This window comes from Desmodus rotundus, chromosome 9 (genome assembly GCF_022682495.2).
Source record: "Desmodus rotundus isolate HL8 chromosome 9, HLdesRot8A.1, whole genome shotgun sequence".
Lineage (NCBI taxonomy): Eukaryota > Metazoa > Chordata > Mammalia > Chiroptera > Phyllostomidae > Desmodus > Desmodus rotundus.
Window position 1 is genome coordinate 63,035,919 of NC_071395.1, and position 17,216 is coordinate 63,053,134.

A 17,216-nucleotide genomic window follows, 5' to 3' on the forward strand; every position below is an offset into this window, starting at 1 on the left:
TCTCCAGTGATCTCTCCTGTGAGGCTGGGAGTTTCTCCTGATGCCGCCTCAACCCCCAAGGGTGTTTTCAATCAGAGGTGTGAGGCTTTATTTCCCTGAGCTGGAGCCCTGGGTTGTGAGGTCTGCTTCGCTCCCCTGCCATTCCTCCCGGTTTATCTATGTGCGAATGTGGGGCCGCAGAGTCTGCCAGCCACCACCTCACAGTGAGTCCTCTCCGCCCTAGCTGCCCGTCTCCACCCCTCCTACCTGTCTGGATGAATGTGTCTTTAACTCCTTGGTTGTCAGACTTCCATACAGTGCGATTTTCTGTCAGTTGTGGTTGTTTTTTGTTTTTAAATTGTTGTTGTCCTTCTTTTGGTTATGCGAGGAGGCACAGTGTGTCTAACTATGCCTCCATCTTGGCCGGAAGAAGCGCAAAACTGAAACTTTATACCCATTGAACAACAATGCTTTCTCTCTCCTCAGTCATGGCAACCATCATTCTACTCTCTCCTCCCACTAATTTGACTATTTTACCTCAGATAAATGAAATCATAAAGCATTTATTCTTCTGTACTGGCTCACTTAGCATAATTGCCTCCAGATTCATCTATCTTGTCACAGATGATATTTTCCTTCTTTTTAAGTCTGAACAATAATATTCCATTTTATGTACAAACCACATTTTATTAATCTGTTGATGGACATTTAGGTTGTTTCTACATTTTGGCCTTGTGAATAATGCAATTAACATGAGAATAAATATATCTTTTTGAGATCTTGCCCTGGCTGGTGTGGCTTTGGATTGAGTGCTGGCCTGGGAACCAAAGGGTTGCCTGTTCCATTCCCATTCTCAGGCACATGTCTGAATTGAAGGCCAGGTCCCCAGTAGGGGGCGCTGTAGAGGCAACTACACTTTGGTGTTTCCCTCTCTCCTCTCTCTTTCCCTCTCTCTAGAAATAAGTAACATCTTAAAAAAAAAAACAACTTCGTGAAGCTGTTACCTCTACAAAGAGCGGACAAACATCCAGATGCCAGGGCACAGGCAAAAGGCAAGAAATACAGAAGGAGATCACATAAACGTGGGGCAGCTCAGAAAAAAGAAGGGACAAACTACAAAAATGTTATCTTTTTGGAGAGGGAAATGGATGAGGGGTATGGTGGTGGTGGTTTTTTAATAAAAATTCTAGAACTGCTTGGCTCTTTAAATTATGTGCATGTATAACATAAAACAGTCTATATCTGACACCACTGCAATGTGCTTTTCAACGTTGATTGATGGACGAGTCCCTCTTAGTTCTGGCGTCTTCTTCCAGCTCTGCCTCCTAACATCCTGGACTCATCTGCATGTTTCTTCCCTTAAATCTCAATCCCGCTTCTCCAGTTGCTGCTGCTCATTCTTCTGGGGCGCAGGCAGTCACCCCAGAGCCCAAGTCTCCAGGCCAGTCCACCCCAGAGCATATCCCACAGCATGCTCGTGCCTCCTCTCAATGTCCCTGGTGTTCTATCTGGTCATATGAGCTGATTTTATATATTTTTATATATATATACACACACACACACACATATATATACATATACATATATATATAATTTAAGATTTTATTTATTTTAGAGAGGGGAAGGGAGAAAGAGAGGAAGAGAAACATCAATGTGTGGCTGCCTCTCCAGCGCCCCCTTCTGGCGTCCTGGCCCGCAACCCAGGCATGTGCCATAACTGGGAATCCAAGCAGCGACCCTTTGGTTCGTGGGCCTGCACCCAATCCACGGAGCCACACCAGTCAGGGCTGCGCGGTCATTCTTGATTACAGCATAACAGCAGTAAGGGTTGGAAGACCCACCCTTCTCTGGTCCCCGCAGCCTTGAGGCTTGTTTACTGTCACCATGGAAACCCGGGGCGGGGCTTTGGGAGAGTCGAGGTCAGAGTCTGGAGCTGAGGACCCGGAGCCTGGAGGTCTCCACCTCGGACTTGGACAGGGCGGCTCCAGGACCGGGTCTCAAACGAGCGCCCCGGGCCTCTTGGAGGCCTCAGGCCCGTAGGAGGCAGCTCGGCGTGAGGGGGCCGGGCTGGAGGCGGCCTTCCGGCGGCGGTGGCTGAGGTCCGATTCTAGAGTGGAGGAAGGGCGGCTGTTGTAGGGTATTAGGGGGCGAGCGAGGCGGGAGCTGCAAAGGGAGCTCTGTGGGTACACGGGCTGGGGCGTGAGTCGTTCTGGGGCAAGGAGTCACGCGGAGGAGTTTCGTGTGACCGAGTATGTGGGGAGGGACCCCCGACGTGCCGCTGTGAGGCGCGCGGGGTCTCAGCCAGGATTAGCCGAGTGAGGATAAAAAGCCCCGGCCAGCAGAGGCCGGAGGGCGAGTCCGCGCTACCTGCGGGCGCTGCGGTCCTGCTGCTCCTGGGGCTTTGTGCTCGGGTCCTCGGCGCCCACCCTGCTGAGCGGGTCCCTCTCACCGGACTGTGCCCGGGAACCAGCCCTGCCACCACCTTCAGTTTGGACGTCCAGCTTGCATATGTGTAGAGAAATAAAATTCTGCACTGTGAGCCACCCAATCTACAGTACTTTGTTGTGAGAGTCTAACACATTAGTCATCAGGAAATGCAGATCAAACCCACAAGGATATGCTGCGTCATACCCACTTAGGATGGTGAACACGTAATACCAAGTGTTGATGAGGATGTGATGTGGAGAAACTGGGACCGTCATACATGGCTGGTGGAAATGTAAAATGGTATAGCTGCTGTGGAACATGGTTTGGCATCCCTTCAGTAAGTTAAAGATGGAAATACCACATTGCCCTAGATATATACCCCAAAGAATTGAGAACAGGTGTTCAAAACCTTGTACACAAAAGTTCACAGAAACCCTATTCACAACAGTCCAAATTTCCATTAGCTAATGAATGGGTAAACAAATGTATCATATCCATAAAAGGAAATATTCAGTCATAAAAATGAATGAAGTATGAATACTGCCTACCACTTGGATGAATCTTGAAAACATTATGCTAGCCACAAAAGGCCACATATTGGATGACTCCATGTGTATGAAACAATCAGATTAGGCAAACCTGTGCAGACAGAAAGCAGATTAGTTTCGCAGGGTTTAGAGGGAGGGGAGAATAAGACATGACTGATCAGTGGAATTGGGTTTCCTTTCGAGGTGATGAGGATTGTTTGTTACTAGATAGAGGGCGTTAGAGGTGACTGATGATTGCATTACTCTGAGTGCACTATGTCACTGAATTGTACGTTATAATGTCAGAATGGCAAATTTTGTGATGTGAATTTTATCAAAATAGAATATAAAGAATGTTAGGATTGTGTCTAGTAGGCCCTCTGTAATATACAGTAAGTCCCCTAATACTCTGAGGGCCTGCCTCCTAGACCCTTCCAGCTAAATGAGAGAGCATCTGCAGTATTTACAGGCAGTGACTGCTGTGTGTCGTCCTTCTGGTGCAAACAGTCGAAGAGCCTATCTTAGAAAGGAAAGCAGTGGTGGCTTTTGTGTAATGGAGTAGGCAGAGACCACAAACTGTGGAAAGGAATTTTAACAGATTTCATTCAATCTGGACTGAAAGGGACAGACACATTACAAATTGGGAAGAGACCTCTGGACCCCACACTTGTCTGGGCCTACTCAGGGGCGAATGGGGATCTTTTCTTGTGGAACAGAAGGACTGGTCAGAGTGCAGAGCCCAGGGCTGCAGCCTTTCCCAGGGAGTCGATCAGGCCTGAGCTGTAATGAAGGACCTTTAGTCTGGGCCAGACTGGAGCTCAGATTGCTGTGGGCCTGCTGTGCACCCAGTCTCCCCGCTTTAGAAGGTAGTGTCTCCAGCAGCAGTCCTACCTGTTTCTTCTGTAACACGCTGGGTATGTGGGCATGTGTTTGTTTAATTCTCATTGTCTGATTTCAAGAACCTCCCCAGGGAAATATCTTGAGGAGCCTCCTCTTCTGCATCCAGACCCAATTTTAGATGATTGTACCCTAAAGCTCAAGTCCAAGCCTGATGCCATAATGGGATGAGAATTTTCACTGTTTTGGGAGAGGGTCTGTATATTTTGCACAAGGGAAGAATGTACATAATTTGTGGCTGTATTGTGGCTGAAAATTCTTCTATGCACGTGCCATGAAGAGGTGGCAGTGAGAATCTGCCCCTCAGCACTAGGCAGTCTGCTTTGACCAATAGAATAATAGACCCATAGGATAAAATGTGCCAGCTTCTGAGCCAGGACCTTAAGAACGTGACACTTCCCTTTGACACTTCCCTTTCCTATCTCTTGGAACAGTCTTGATCCCTGACCTGTCCTGTAGAAAGTCCAGCTCTCTGAAACTACATGGGCTCTGCTGAAAGGACATGGGCTTATCTGGTTGAGAGTCCCACTGAGCCCAGCCTGCCAGTTAGACCTCGCAGAGGACAGCTTGTGAGCCACCTGCTTCTCTGCCAGCGAATGTCCCCATGATCTTAGCCAATACTTGTGGATTTGTAGAGATATAATTTGTGAGATATAATTGGGTACTCTTTTCAGTCACCAGCAAAGTCTCTAAGCCCCCTCTTGCTGGGTTTCACTGCTCACATCCATCCCTGCGCCCCACCACCTTGGATGCAGCAGCCCCCGCGGACAGCACAGGCAACATGTTTGGGACATATCCTCCCTTACAACTGGCAAGGTGAACCTGTGTAAGTCATTGTCCCTGAGCCCTTGAGTATGTCTTTGCAGAGTGAGACTTCTGGTTCTGCAGAGCACAGAGCATGGAGTAGATGGGGGCTGGAGCTGGAAGGGGAAGGACTGTTGTGGGATGTGGCTGAGGCAGGAAGTAGGACAAGGCACTTCGACAGGGACTTCTGCAGATTCAGTCACATGGGAAGGGGAACGTACAACGTCACAGGCATCCCTGATATGACAACACTCGGAGCCGCAGCTGGGACTGGCCAGGTGGGTGCAGAGCAAAGATAAAAGCTGGTCTTGGAACTGAAAACAGATGGGGAATCTGTACCAAGAGGGCAAGTGTGCCACGCTCCTCTGTTCAGGGGTCTCAGGTCTAACCTGAGGCCTCAGGTTTCCCACCCCAGCTTCAGCCATCAGTCCTGAGGGCCCAGGGCTGGGGCTGCTACATCCCACACTTGAGTCTCCCAGGCTCACCGCAGCCTTGGCCTGGATTCCCCATGTAAGCACCTGCTGCTTCCCTCCTTTGTGGGCATATCCGTCTAACCACCAGGGCCGGGAGCATGTGAGAAGGACAGACGCCATGGGACACTGCCTCCTTCCCTGCAATGCCTTCTGGTGTGGGCACCAATGGCCCCTGTGGGGGCCAGTGTCCAGCTGGACAACTCTAGAGCGTCTAGTACAAATTTAATCTGAAACCCACTGAATATCTGGAAACATTCATCAAGGAAGTGGAGTTAGAGCGTATAGGATTAAAATAAGTGAGGATCATGCCCTGTGGAGGAAAATAAAAATAAAAAATGAGGAAATAGGTTTTAAGAGTGTTTAAAAGTTTTGACAGGTGCAGACACGCTGCCTTTTTCACCTTTGCTAAGAAACATCAGAACCTCATGTAGGGCCTAGAAGAACCCCCAGGTCCTAAGGGTGCAGGGAGCACAGTTCTTTCTCTTACAGAAGCCTGGATTGATTGGCCAACAGTTATCCGGAGGGAGATGGGGAAACTAATCTGGGCCACAATCTCTTGAAGTGTTTTGGGAACCTATAATTATTGCTACTTTATTCTTAGGAACACTTCTTTCAAAAAGAAAAGATATCAGTTGACTAAACAGCATTAAACACGTTCAAAAATATCTCCCTAAACACACAAGTCCTTGCTCTATTGTCAAAATATGAATGAAAACCAAAGCAGAAAATCTCTTGGGAAAAAAACAAAAACAGCAAAAGTGTCTTCAAAGGAAATTATTCCATATAAGTAAGGGAAAAAAAATAAAGACCATCAAAAAAGATGAAATTGTACAATGAAAGAATTTAAGAGCAGATTGGTTGGGAAGATTAAATGAAGTAACATGTAAACACTTACTGTGGGGCCAGGGAAATAGTAGGTCCTCAGGAAAAGTAATTGATAAAATCTGAATTTTCAGACCACTCAGAGAAGGTTTGTGAATCATTTTGAGATGATGATTCCCTGATTTACACACCCATCAAATAAGGCCAGAGGTTCTCTGGGCAGAGGTTCTCTGCTATTCTGGGCAGAGGAGAGAAAAACAGGACAGCCCTGGCTGGTGTGGCTCAGTGGACTGAGTACTGACCTGCAAACCAAGGGGTCACTGGTTTGATTCCCAGTCAGGGCACACGCCTTGGTTGCAGGCCGGGTCCCCAGTTGGGGGTATGTGAGAGGCAACCACACATTGATGTTTCTCTCCCTCCCTATCTCCCTCCCTCCCCCTCTCCCTAAAAATAAATAAATACAATGTTTAAAAAAAAACAGTATAAGAAAATGAAGTGGGAAAAGGGGTCTGCACCACAGCTATCTTCTAGTTTATGTAACTCCACCAGAAATATTAACAGCAAACTTAGTTACTTAGTTACTACTGCTTGGAGAGAACCTAGAATTAGGTTAAATTATATACCACACCCCATGGTCCTCGTCAGCGCCTCAAAGTTCTAAATTCTGACATGTTTGTGGAAGCTTAATAGTCATGCTAAATATTAAGAAACAAAAGACTGTTGTCTCTGGGACCCATCTATAGAGCATTACTTCATCTGATCCTCGCAACAGCCCTTTGAGATAGGTTACATTGCACCCAGTTGAATTGAGGATTCCGTGACGGGAAAGTTGGGTGACCTGTCCAATGACACACAGCACTGGGCAGCAAGCACAGGACTGGAACCTCTGTGCTCTGGCACCCAGCTGCCTGGTATACTTGATACCTCCTTCTCCATAGAGTGGATCTTCTCAGGGTCACCCTTCCTTGTTTATGCTGCTGAGAACATTTTAAACACATAATTAAATTCTGGTAAACAAATTGTAGGGACATCTTTGTAGTTAAAACCATACACTATATTGGAAGCCAGCTGCTTTAGTTCCAAAAAGTTGGCTTTGTCTTCCCCTTGCTATTGTAGTATTACAGGGCCCTGTCCACCAATGAGGCCTCTCTACATGTGACCCCACTCACTAAATCAGATTTGCTATCGGTTGCATTTGGTGGGTGTTAGTAAGCAAGGCCTTTGGTTTTAGTTAAATGCCACGTTCAGATCTCTAGGCTGGAAAGTATCTCCAGAGCTGAGTTCAGCCAACATGGTCGCACGAGGCAAAGATAAATTGAGAAAGTTTTGCCATAGAGGGTCTAGCTGGACAGAAACCTTGTCTTTGCACTCATAGCTGTTACCCTAACAAACATTAAACTTTCTGTTTTTGGCATTTCATTTCTCCCACGTAGAGGACATCCATGCTGCCCCAATCTCTTTTGACCATGAACTAACACAGCAGTCTTGTGATCAAACAGACCACTGAAAAACATTCAAGCCCTAACTCTTCAGCCAAACGTACGCAGGCTTAAACTGACCCGTGCACGTCCTAAGCAAAATCAAAGCCTAACAGCTCACAGAAGCTTTATTTATTTATTTTTTTACTTTCTATTTATGTTATTTTATTTATTTATTTTGCAAAGTGGTGAAAAACAGGGATCCACCAACAAGATTATTATCCCCAGCAAAGCTATCATTTAGAATGGAAGGGCAGATAAAGAGATTCCCAGACAAGAAAAAGCTAACGGAGTTCGTCACCCCCAAACCAGTATTACATGAAATGTTAAAGGGTCTTCTTTAAGAGGAAGAAGAAAATCAAAATTATGAACAATAAAATGGCAATAAATACATATCTATCAACAACTGGATCTAAAAAACAAAATAAACAAACAAGCAGAACAGAAACAGAATCATAGGTACAGAGAACATTTTGATGATTGCCAGGTGGGAGGGCGGCTGGGGGATGGGCGGCAAAGGGGAAGGCATTAAGAAGTACAGACTGGTGGTTATAAGTCACAGAAGCTTTAAAAGGGGGAGGACACAGAGGGAAGAATGGTGTAGCCATTGTTTCCACATGTAATCCTGTTGGATGTTCCCATTTTAAGGGAAGGTTTCTTTCCCAATGTTTTTGAGGCACAGCTCAAAGAATAAAAACCTGGCAAAACCCAAATCATCATGAAAATCTAAGTGCCTCAAGTTCACAAACTCCCCAGATCTGTGTTTTTTTTCCCTCTACGCAGCAGCCAGACTCAAATTCAGTCTCCCTCTCGTGGGCTGATGGGGGACCTTCCTGTCCCTTGACCAAGAGGCTGCAGCCTGGAGGAAGCCTGGCTTCTGCTTGGGGCTCCAAATTATGCCACACTGGTTCTCGGTAAGTATTTCTGATGAAAATTTCAACTGTTCCAACAGCTTCAAGGGTATTTTTCTTCTAAAGAGTGGGGAAGTCAGTGGATAGCCTCCAGCTATTAGCCTTTGGCTTGCAAGCCGAGATCCCACTCCTCCAGCAGTGGCCCTGGCCCTTCATGGAGCAAGGCAGGGTCAAAGGGCTCAGCCGTGTCCACCTGACCCGGGATTCCTCCAGCAGGCAGTCTGCACTTCAGCCCTCCTCACCCAGTTGGCAGAGACCTGCCAGGCTTGCACCATGCACCTGACAGATTCAGCTTCTGCCCATTTCCTTTCACAGTGTTACCCCCAGAATAAACTGTTGGCATTCCTCACTGTCTGCGCATATACTTCCAAAGAACCAGCCTGCAATAAGCTGTTCCCCAAACGGCGTTATACGGAGGTAACCCACTCCACAGAGCATGGTGCTATTTTTTCCCTCAGGGTTCGTTTTTTAAATCCTTGGTTGGAATTTGTCGGAGAAGGAACATGTAAATCTGAGAGATAGAGGACATCTTTGATGGGCTTTGGGGAATGGGAACATGTTCAGGCCCTTAGAAAAGAGGAGCGAATAAATAATAAATACATATCTATCAACATCTATCTTTTCCTTGGCTAATAAATAATAATTGCCCAGGTCTGAGATGATACTAAACTATGCAGAGACTATGCTAAGTAGGGACTGAGAAGCCAAAACTAACGTGGTTTTCTCATGGGCGGGGCAACTCTTGGTATAATCCCTGCATCCTTTCTCCTCCACAGCAGTTGCCCCTGGAGTTTTCACTACTACATCCCTTTATTCCAGTAGCCTTATGTGTTCATTACCAAAGACACACACTCACCGAGGCCAGCTTCCCTGACTCACTCCCTGCACAGCAAAACAGTCAAATGGCCTGATGCTTCATTGTTATAAACACAGTTTTGATGAGAACAATCTTAAAGGTATATCTCTGCACTGTTTCTTTAATACATATATTCCCTAGAAGAGGAAATGCTTAGACAAAAATATTAAAAAAAACATTTACAATCCAAAAAGCTAGTACCACTTTACAGTTTATTCCAGTCTAGAATGAGAGTGTTTCCCCACACTCCTGTCAATGTTGGTAATTATCATCCTTTTTACTTTTGTATTTAATTGGACACTGACTTCTTAATTTTGAAAATTTCTATATTTTACAGAAGTTTATTTCTTTTTAAAATGGGGTTTAGTTCTAATTTTGGTGAGCAGCAGGACCAAGTGAGACTAGGGTGAAGCAAGTCAGGCTCTCTCCTGGGTGCAAAATTCAAGGGGGAAAGAGGCCAAAAAATCAGCAGTCAAGATAATAATAATAATAAACTGTTATTAATAATAAGTTTAATAATAACTGTTAATAATAAAAATAATGCAATATTTAAAAAAATAAAAATTAATGCAAAAAATCCACGATGAGCAAGGTCCCAAAATTTTAAATAAGGGGGTTCAACCCAGGACTATTGTATAACTGCTTTGCTCCCTTCACTCTAGTCTTTTCCCTGGCGAGCAGGGTTCTAACCTAAAAGGCACTCAACTATATCTGCACAAATCTCTTTAATACCTTAACTCAAAAGAAGTTTTGGTTCCACATCCCAGAAGAGGTGCAGAGACATGACAGGAACATCCAAAAATCTGAGCAAGGGTTTCAAGAATGTCTCAGGTCTTTCTCTGACTCTGAGACATTCCTCCCAGTAGCTTCTGGACCCCTGACCTCTGTGGGAACGGCACTGGCTCTTCCTCACAGTGACTTTGCTGTATGGCCAGTGCTTCAAGGGGGAGAAGGGAAGGAAGTCTGTGATCAGCCCGAAAGCGAGACCATCTCTTGTTTAAGCATGTCCTAGATATCTGAGAAGTAGTTTCCACCACTCCCTCGTGCCCATTCCTTCCCCTCCTCCCGAGCACCCAAGGGCCAACCACAGCAGTGAGGAGGCGACTCCTGTCTGGTTGCCTGGAGGTGGACCCAACGATCACGCTGTGGGACGGCTGATGCTCCTGGACAGCAGTGATATAGCCTTCTGGTGTCTGCTTCTCTGACAGCCTTGGGGGAGCCACCTCAGGATTCACAGTGAATCTCAATGCCTGCTATTCTCATACTTTTCCACAAACACAAAAACTGCCATGACTTCTTTTCTATTTGACAGACAGGGCTTGTAGAAGCTCTGGTGGCCTTAGTGTGGTGAGACAGCCCTGTGCCCCAGCAGCTGCTCTCTTTTTGCACTGGACACAGTACCTTCTTTCCTTCTACAAGGACTGGAGCCCATTCCAGATCTTTCCTTCTCTTAAGAACATCAGGGTCTGTGGGTGTTGTATTTGTTGAATTAAGATTGATACTTCATGTTCTTAAAAAGATTAGGATAGTGATTTATCTTTCTTAATTGACTTTTACTTAAGAGCTCATTTATTCATTTATTTAATAGTGTTAACCCTGAGAATGAATGAACCTAATGAGAAGGGCTCCTATCGCCAACTGGGCTCAAATTTATGAACAGAGGCTAGCAGCTGTTGCTACACAGGGGCCTCTTACCCAACCCCATTTTAAGCCTGCAGTGAACTGCCTGCATTATAGTCCTGTCCTCTGAGCCATCCCTTGAAACATGGTGACAAACTCATTTTTACCGGGGGCCACATCAGCCTCGCAGTTGCCTCCAAAGGGCAGAATGTAATTTTAGGACTGTATAAATGTACAGTAACTACTCCTTAACTAGGGGCAAGGAACTCAGCACTGCTGCTGGGTAGAAACAAGGTGCCAGGCCAGATAAAACAAGGGGGAGGGCTGGATTCCACCCGCTGGGGCCTTGTGTTTGCCACCTGTGCCTTAAAAAAAGTTCCTGGAATCATATTCCAACCAATAGGACTGAGACTTCCCCCATTCAATCAGAGATGTGCAGCTGTTTCTTCATTAGCATCTTCACCAACAGGTTAGAGCAATTCCATTCTGACCAATCAGGACAGTGCTTTTTGGACCAATCAAACTGATAATTTGGAACCCTTATTTGCATGATAACAGACCAATCATGTTCCAGAAGTGGGGAATTTTCTGTACACAAGTCAGCTTCCCTTTGGCTCACAAAGCTCCTTAGGCTGACTCTTAGTCCTGCTCTTTCATGATTGAAACAGTATTGAACTGTCTCACAGTAATACTGTATCACAACTGTTTGCACTGCATAATGTTTCCTTCTTCACAGCACACCAAATTGGGAATTCCAGTTGAATTGGTACTGAAGACCATCAGTTGACAATAGTTTTATCTGTTAATTAATAAAAAGGAAAGCATGCTGTCAAAAGCAGGAACTTAAAGCCTCCCATGAGGTCTGCCACACACCATTTAAAATCATGCTGGGGACCTGACCTAGTGTGAGAAGCGTTCAGTGAAGAGAAGATCTCTGGTTGGGTTCTGGTCAGGGCACATGCCTGGGTTGTGGCCTGTCCCTAGTTGGGGCATGTGGGAGAGGCAACCAATGGATGTTTTCTCCCTCTTTCTCCGTCCCTCCCCCTCTTTCTAAAAATAAACAAAATCTTAAAAAAAAATTATACTAGGGAAAAATATTAATTAAATCATGGGGACAACATAAAAAGTGAGAAAATTAACATGTACAGTATAATCTCATCTCAGTCATGTACCCGCAGTGACTGGATCTGGGTACTGGACCCACAAGTATCTGCACTTTGACAAATTCACGGGTATTTTTCCGTATGCGTGCTATTCATCAACTGAAGATTCAAAAATATATTTGGGATACGTAAGTAGCCGGCAAAAATCTGCAAGAAGAAACATAGCACATCGAAATACTAGCACTGGGATTTTCAGTGACTAATTTTCTTTCAGATAACATTACTTTCCGCAAAGAAAATGTTTACTTTTACAGTCTAAAAACAATAAAGTTACCGAGTTTTCAAAGCTTGTTTGTGAAGTCTGTGTTCGGGCTAGGGAGTTACCCAATTCCTTTTACTTTCCTTCTTAGGGGAGGCCTGGAGAAAGGAGCCCCAGGCCCAGCGTGGTCTCGGCCACCTCGTCCAATGTCCTTCGACCACCCCAGCAGTGACCCCGAAATTATGAGTTGGGGGCGGGAGACCCGGCAAGTTACGCCCCACGAAACGAAACTCGGGGACCCCTCCCGACCCCCACGAGCTCCTCTCATTTCTCCGCTGCAGTCAGTCAGGCCCCGGGGCCCTCGACCCCGCTCCCACCCCACCGCTCAGTCTCCCGTCCCCTCCGCCGTCCCCACGTGGCTGGCCCAGACGCGGAGGGACAGGAGCCAAGTCTCCGCCCGCGGTGGCTCCGCTTTGGCGCCGCACTCAGGCTCTGATGCCCCAGAAGCACCCCTTTCCCAAACCCCGAGAAACTACGTTGGAACTTCTTTCAAATGTGTACTGGAATTCAAGAAAGACTACACGCTCCGTCAGATCTACTAGCCAGGACGCCGCAGGCACAGTGAGGCCTTTAATAATGCAGAGTCATCTGCTTGCTGGGACCTCGTGGCGCAATGGTAGCGCGTCTGACTCCAGATCAGAAGGTTGCGTGTTCAAGTCACGTCGGGGTCACGTCTGGTTCTCTTTTTTCCCCTCTCCAACTACAAAGGACTGTAACAGAGTAAAAGCAGTGAATGAAAAATTTGGCCTCAAGAAGTGTGTGTCGTCCTTCCAACAGTCCCAGTACCCCGTTTTTTCTTTCATCAGGAATATAGGATTCATCAACTTGCAACTGCGAGAGGAAGAGGTTCCTTCTGGCGACGGACACGACTCGCTGAGCCAAGCCTCACAGTGACCCCGAGACGGCCTGGACTGACACAGCACGGCACAAGCGGGCCCCTGCCCGCCTCCGCTCGCGCCGGACTTCCCGGACTGGCCCTTCGGGATGCCCGCTCCCCCGCCCCGCCTCGCCTCCCTCGCCTCCGCAAAGCCACGCCCACTCCGACCTTGTGGATAATTTCACTCGCCCCTGGGAAGGTCCAGCAGTGGACCTTCCCTCCCAGGAAGGACTGGTTCCTTTTGCGTGTCTCCTCCTTGCTTGTTTGTTCGTCTTTTTTCTTTCTGCCCCAGACGTTCCTTCTGGTGGTCATTCTGTCACCACCTGGATTGTCCCCAACTCTCAGAAGCTTTATGGATTTAGCTACGTCCATAATGCCTGCCAATATTATTTGTGAATAGTTTAAAAAAATAAAAAGCTCTGTTCACCAGCAGCCGAATGTATAGGAAAAAAGCAAGTTGCATAAAATATTGAAAACAAAAAATGTAAACACATGCTGTACATGTATCCGTATAGTGCTATGAATGGGAATTATACACACCAACTCTGGAGTAGAGGTTACCTCTGGGAATGAGGAAGAAGAGGTAAAGACAATTTCTAACTTTTTTTAAATGAACATTTTCAAAATGTTAATATTTATTAAATCTGGTTAGAGAGTTCATGGAATCTAACATTTTGAAACATGGGTTTCAGGTTGCAATTAACTCTACATGAATAGTCCAAAACCTCCAAGTCAAGAATTTAATTTATAATTTCGCAGGTTAGTAGGACCCATGCCATGCTGGCAGGACTAGAGTTAAATTCTCTCTGAAAGAAACACATTCTCAAAAGAGGCCTTCTAGTTTTTACACATATAAAGTCCCAATCAAAATTTGCTCATAATATATTTTATTTTTTAAAGTATTTATTTATTTATTTTTAGAGAGAGGAGAAGGGAAGAAGAAAGAGAGGGAGAGAAACATCAGTGTGTGGTTGCCTCTTGTGCATCCCCTGCTGGGGACCTGGCCTGCAACCCAGGCATGTGCTCTGACTGGGAATCAAACCAGTGACCCTTTGGCTCACCCGCCAGTGCTCAACCCACAGAGCCACACCAGCCAGGGTGAGAACACAAAATATTAACTATCCTGTAATCCAGTCTCCACCTTACTTTCTGGGACCTCGATGTAATCTCCCACCTGTATGTAATCTTTAGGTTTCCTCCTTGCTTTTTAATGTGTAAAAATAACTGCAAAACTGTTGTTCTCTGAAGCATCAGATCTGGCTCCCCTACTTGAGTCACCAGTTTGCCTCAAATAAATTCTCGTAAACATTCTCTACAGGTTTGGGTGTTTCTTACTTTGACAATAGCACAAAGCACATGTTTGAAAAAAAAAAAAAAAGTTAGTCCTGCGTTCTTAGCCCTTGGTTTAGCTCAGGGCAGTAATCTTCCAGATGTCTGGTGGTCTGGATAATGAAACATTCTTTCTCAAGCATGACGAGTGGCCACCTATAAGAGATAGATACATCTCCAGCATGTGATCATTCCTTCTTAAATCCTTCAGAGGTTTAACTGTGGCATTTGGGTGAACCCAGGCACTGGTGCACAACTGAAAGTTCAAAAGTTTAAGTTTGCAGGGTAGTTAAAACAAGAAGAGAGTTGTGTCCTCATTGCCTCAGCCTGCTTGATTCTAACAGTTTAGCAGCTTGCTATAGTGACTCCATTTTATTTCTTTACTCTTTTCCTTCCTGGATTGGTACTGAAGACAGCAGGCTGACTTTGTACAAGTCTGACACATAGAAGGCTGGCTTCCTGGGCTGGTTACTGTAAGGAAGGGGTTGGTTTTCTGGACTGGTTGCTCCAAGCTGTGGGTCAGAGTTCTAGTTTATACACGTTTGTCTATTCGTGCATTCAGTCTCTCAGAGGGCCTTTGCCAGCTGCCTCCCTGCATGGTCACTGCAGACTGTGGCCTTGACCAAAGTTCACAGGTCATGTCAAGTGACCCTGTCCACAGGGCTCCCTCTGTCCCAGGAACTGGTAACCACGGCCTCTTCTCAGGTCTGCAGACCCCGTGCTGAAAAAGCACTGCACTGTTCTTGGCCTCAGGGCACACTGCGCTGTGCTGGACCCTTAGGGCAGGGCTTTCCCTGTGGAGGGGTTTCAAATGAGTCACTCCAAATGTGCCTGCGTGACATATCTGATTGCTGTGGCTAGGACTTCTAATAGTATGTTGAATAAAAGTGGTGAAAGTGCCTCTAAGAAGTTCTGAGCTTTAAAAAAAAAAAAAGTGGTGAAAGTGGACATCCTTGTTTTGTTCCGTATCTGGCCTTTATTATGTTGAGGTATCTTCCCTTTATACCCACTTTGCCGAGAGTTTTTTTTTCTTTTCCTTCTTTCTTCTTCTCCTCCTCCTCCTCCTCCTCCTCCTCCTCCTCCTCCTCCTCCTCCTTCTTCTTCTTCTTCTTCTTCTTCTTCTTCTTCTTCCTCTTCCTCTTCCTCTTCTTCTTCTTCTTCCTCTTCCTCTTCCTCTTCCTCTTCTCCTTCTCCTTCTCCTTCTCCTTCTTCTTCTTCTTCTTCTTCTTCCAATAAATAGATGTTGGATTTTGTCAAATGCCTTTTGTACACCTATTGATATAATCATATGCTTTTATACTTCATCTTGTTTCTGTGGTGTATCACATCAATTATTTGTGGACACTGAACTAGCCTTGCATATGGGAATAAGTCCCACTTGATCATGGTATATAATCTTTTTAATGTATTGCTGGATCTGGTTTGCTAATATTTTGTTGAGGATTTTTGCATCTATGCTTATCAGGGATATTGGCCTGTAGTTATCTTTTTAGTTGTAGTGTGTTTGTCTGGTTTTGGTAGCCTCGTAAAATGAGTTTGGGAACCTTTCCTCCTCTTCATTTTTCTTTGGAATAGTTTGAGAAGAATAGGTAATAACTTTTCTTTGAATGTCTGGTAAAATCCACCTGTGAAACCATCTAGTCCAGGACTTTTGTTTGTTTGATTCAATTTTATTAGTAGATTTGTTCAGATTTTGTGCTTCTTTCTGATTCAGCCTTGAAACATGGTATGTTTCTGGAAATTTATCCATTTTTTAAAATCTTCACCTGAGGATATGTTTATTGATTTGAGAGAGAGAGAGAGAGAGAGAGAGAGAGAGAGAGAGAGAGAGAGAGAAATATCACTGTGAGGGAGAAACATTGATGGGCTGCCTCCCATGCACGCCCTGATGGGGAGTCACACCTGCAACCTTTGGTGTACGGGGCTGCACTCCAACCAGCTGAGCTACTCGGCCAGGGAAGACTCTCTCTATTTTTTCCAGGTGGTCCATTTTGTTGGCATAGTATTTTCTGATAATACTTTACATTTCTGTAGTGTAGGTTGTCACTTCTCTTTTATTTCTTATTTTATTTATTTGGGCCCTCTTTTCTTGAAGAGTCTCACTAAATGTTTATCAATTTTGTTTATCTTTTCAAAGAATCAGTTCTTGGCTTCTTAATATTTCCTGTTGTCTTTTTAGACTCTATTTCATTTATTTCTTATCTGATCATTACTATTTTCTTCCTTCTACTTAGTTTGGACTTTGTTCTTCTTTTTCTAGTTACTTTAAGTGTGAAATTAGATTATTTATTTGAGATTTTTTTTTTGTTTCTTGAGGGAGGCCTGTATTGCTATGAATTTTCCTCATAGAATTATTTGGGTTGTGTCCCATAGATTTAAGGTCAGTGTGTTTTTATTTTCATTTGTCTGAAGGTATCTTCTGATTTCTTTCTTGATCTCATTAACCTACTTATTGTTTAGTAACACATTATTTAATCTCCATGTGTTTGTGTGCTTTTCAGTTTTTTCTTTTCTTTATTATTATTTTTAAATATATTTTATTGATTATGCTATTACAGTTGTCCCATTCCCCCTTTTTTTCCCCTCTGCCCTGCACACCCCCTCCCATCCACATTCCCCCCCTTTAGTTCATGTCCATGGGTCGTACATATAAGTTCTTTGGCTTCTACATTTCCTACACTATTCTTACCCTCCCCCTGTCTATTTTCTACCTACTATTTATGCTATTTATTCTCTGTACCTTTCCCCCCTCTTTCCCCCTCCCACTCCCCTGTTGATAACCCTCCATGTGATC

General features: G+C 45.1%; 1 non-coding gene across 1 annotated transcript; it reads left to right on the forward strand.

The window, feature by feature from the left end:
• The first annotated feature begins 12,815 nt into the window (after positions 1 to 12,815).
• TRNAW-CCA (transfer RNA tryptophan (anticodon CCA)) lies at positions 12,816 to 12,887 on the forward strand. Its single transcript has one exon. It is a non-coding gene; the product is annotated as a tRNA-Trp (tRNA).
• Positions 12,888 to 17,216: the final 4,329 nt, after the last annotated feature.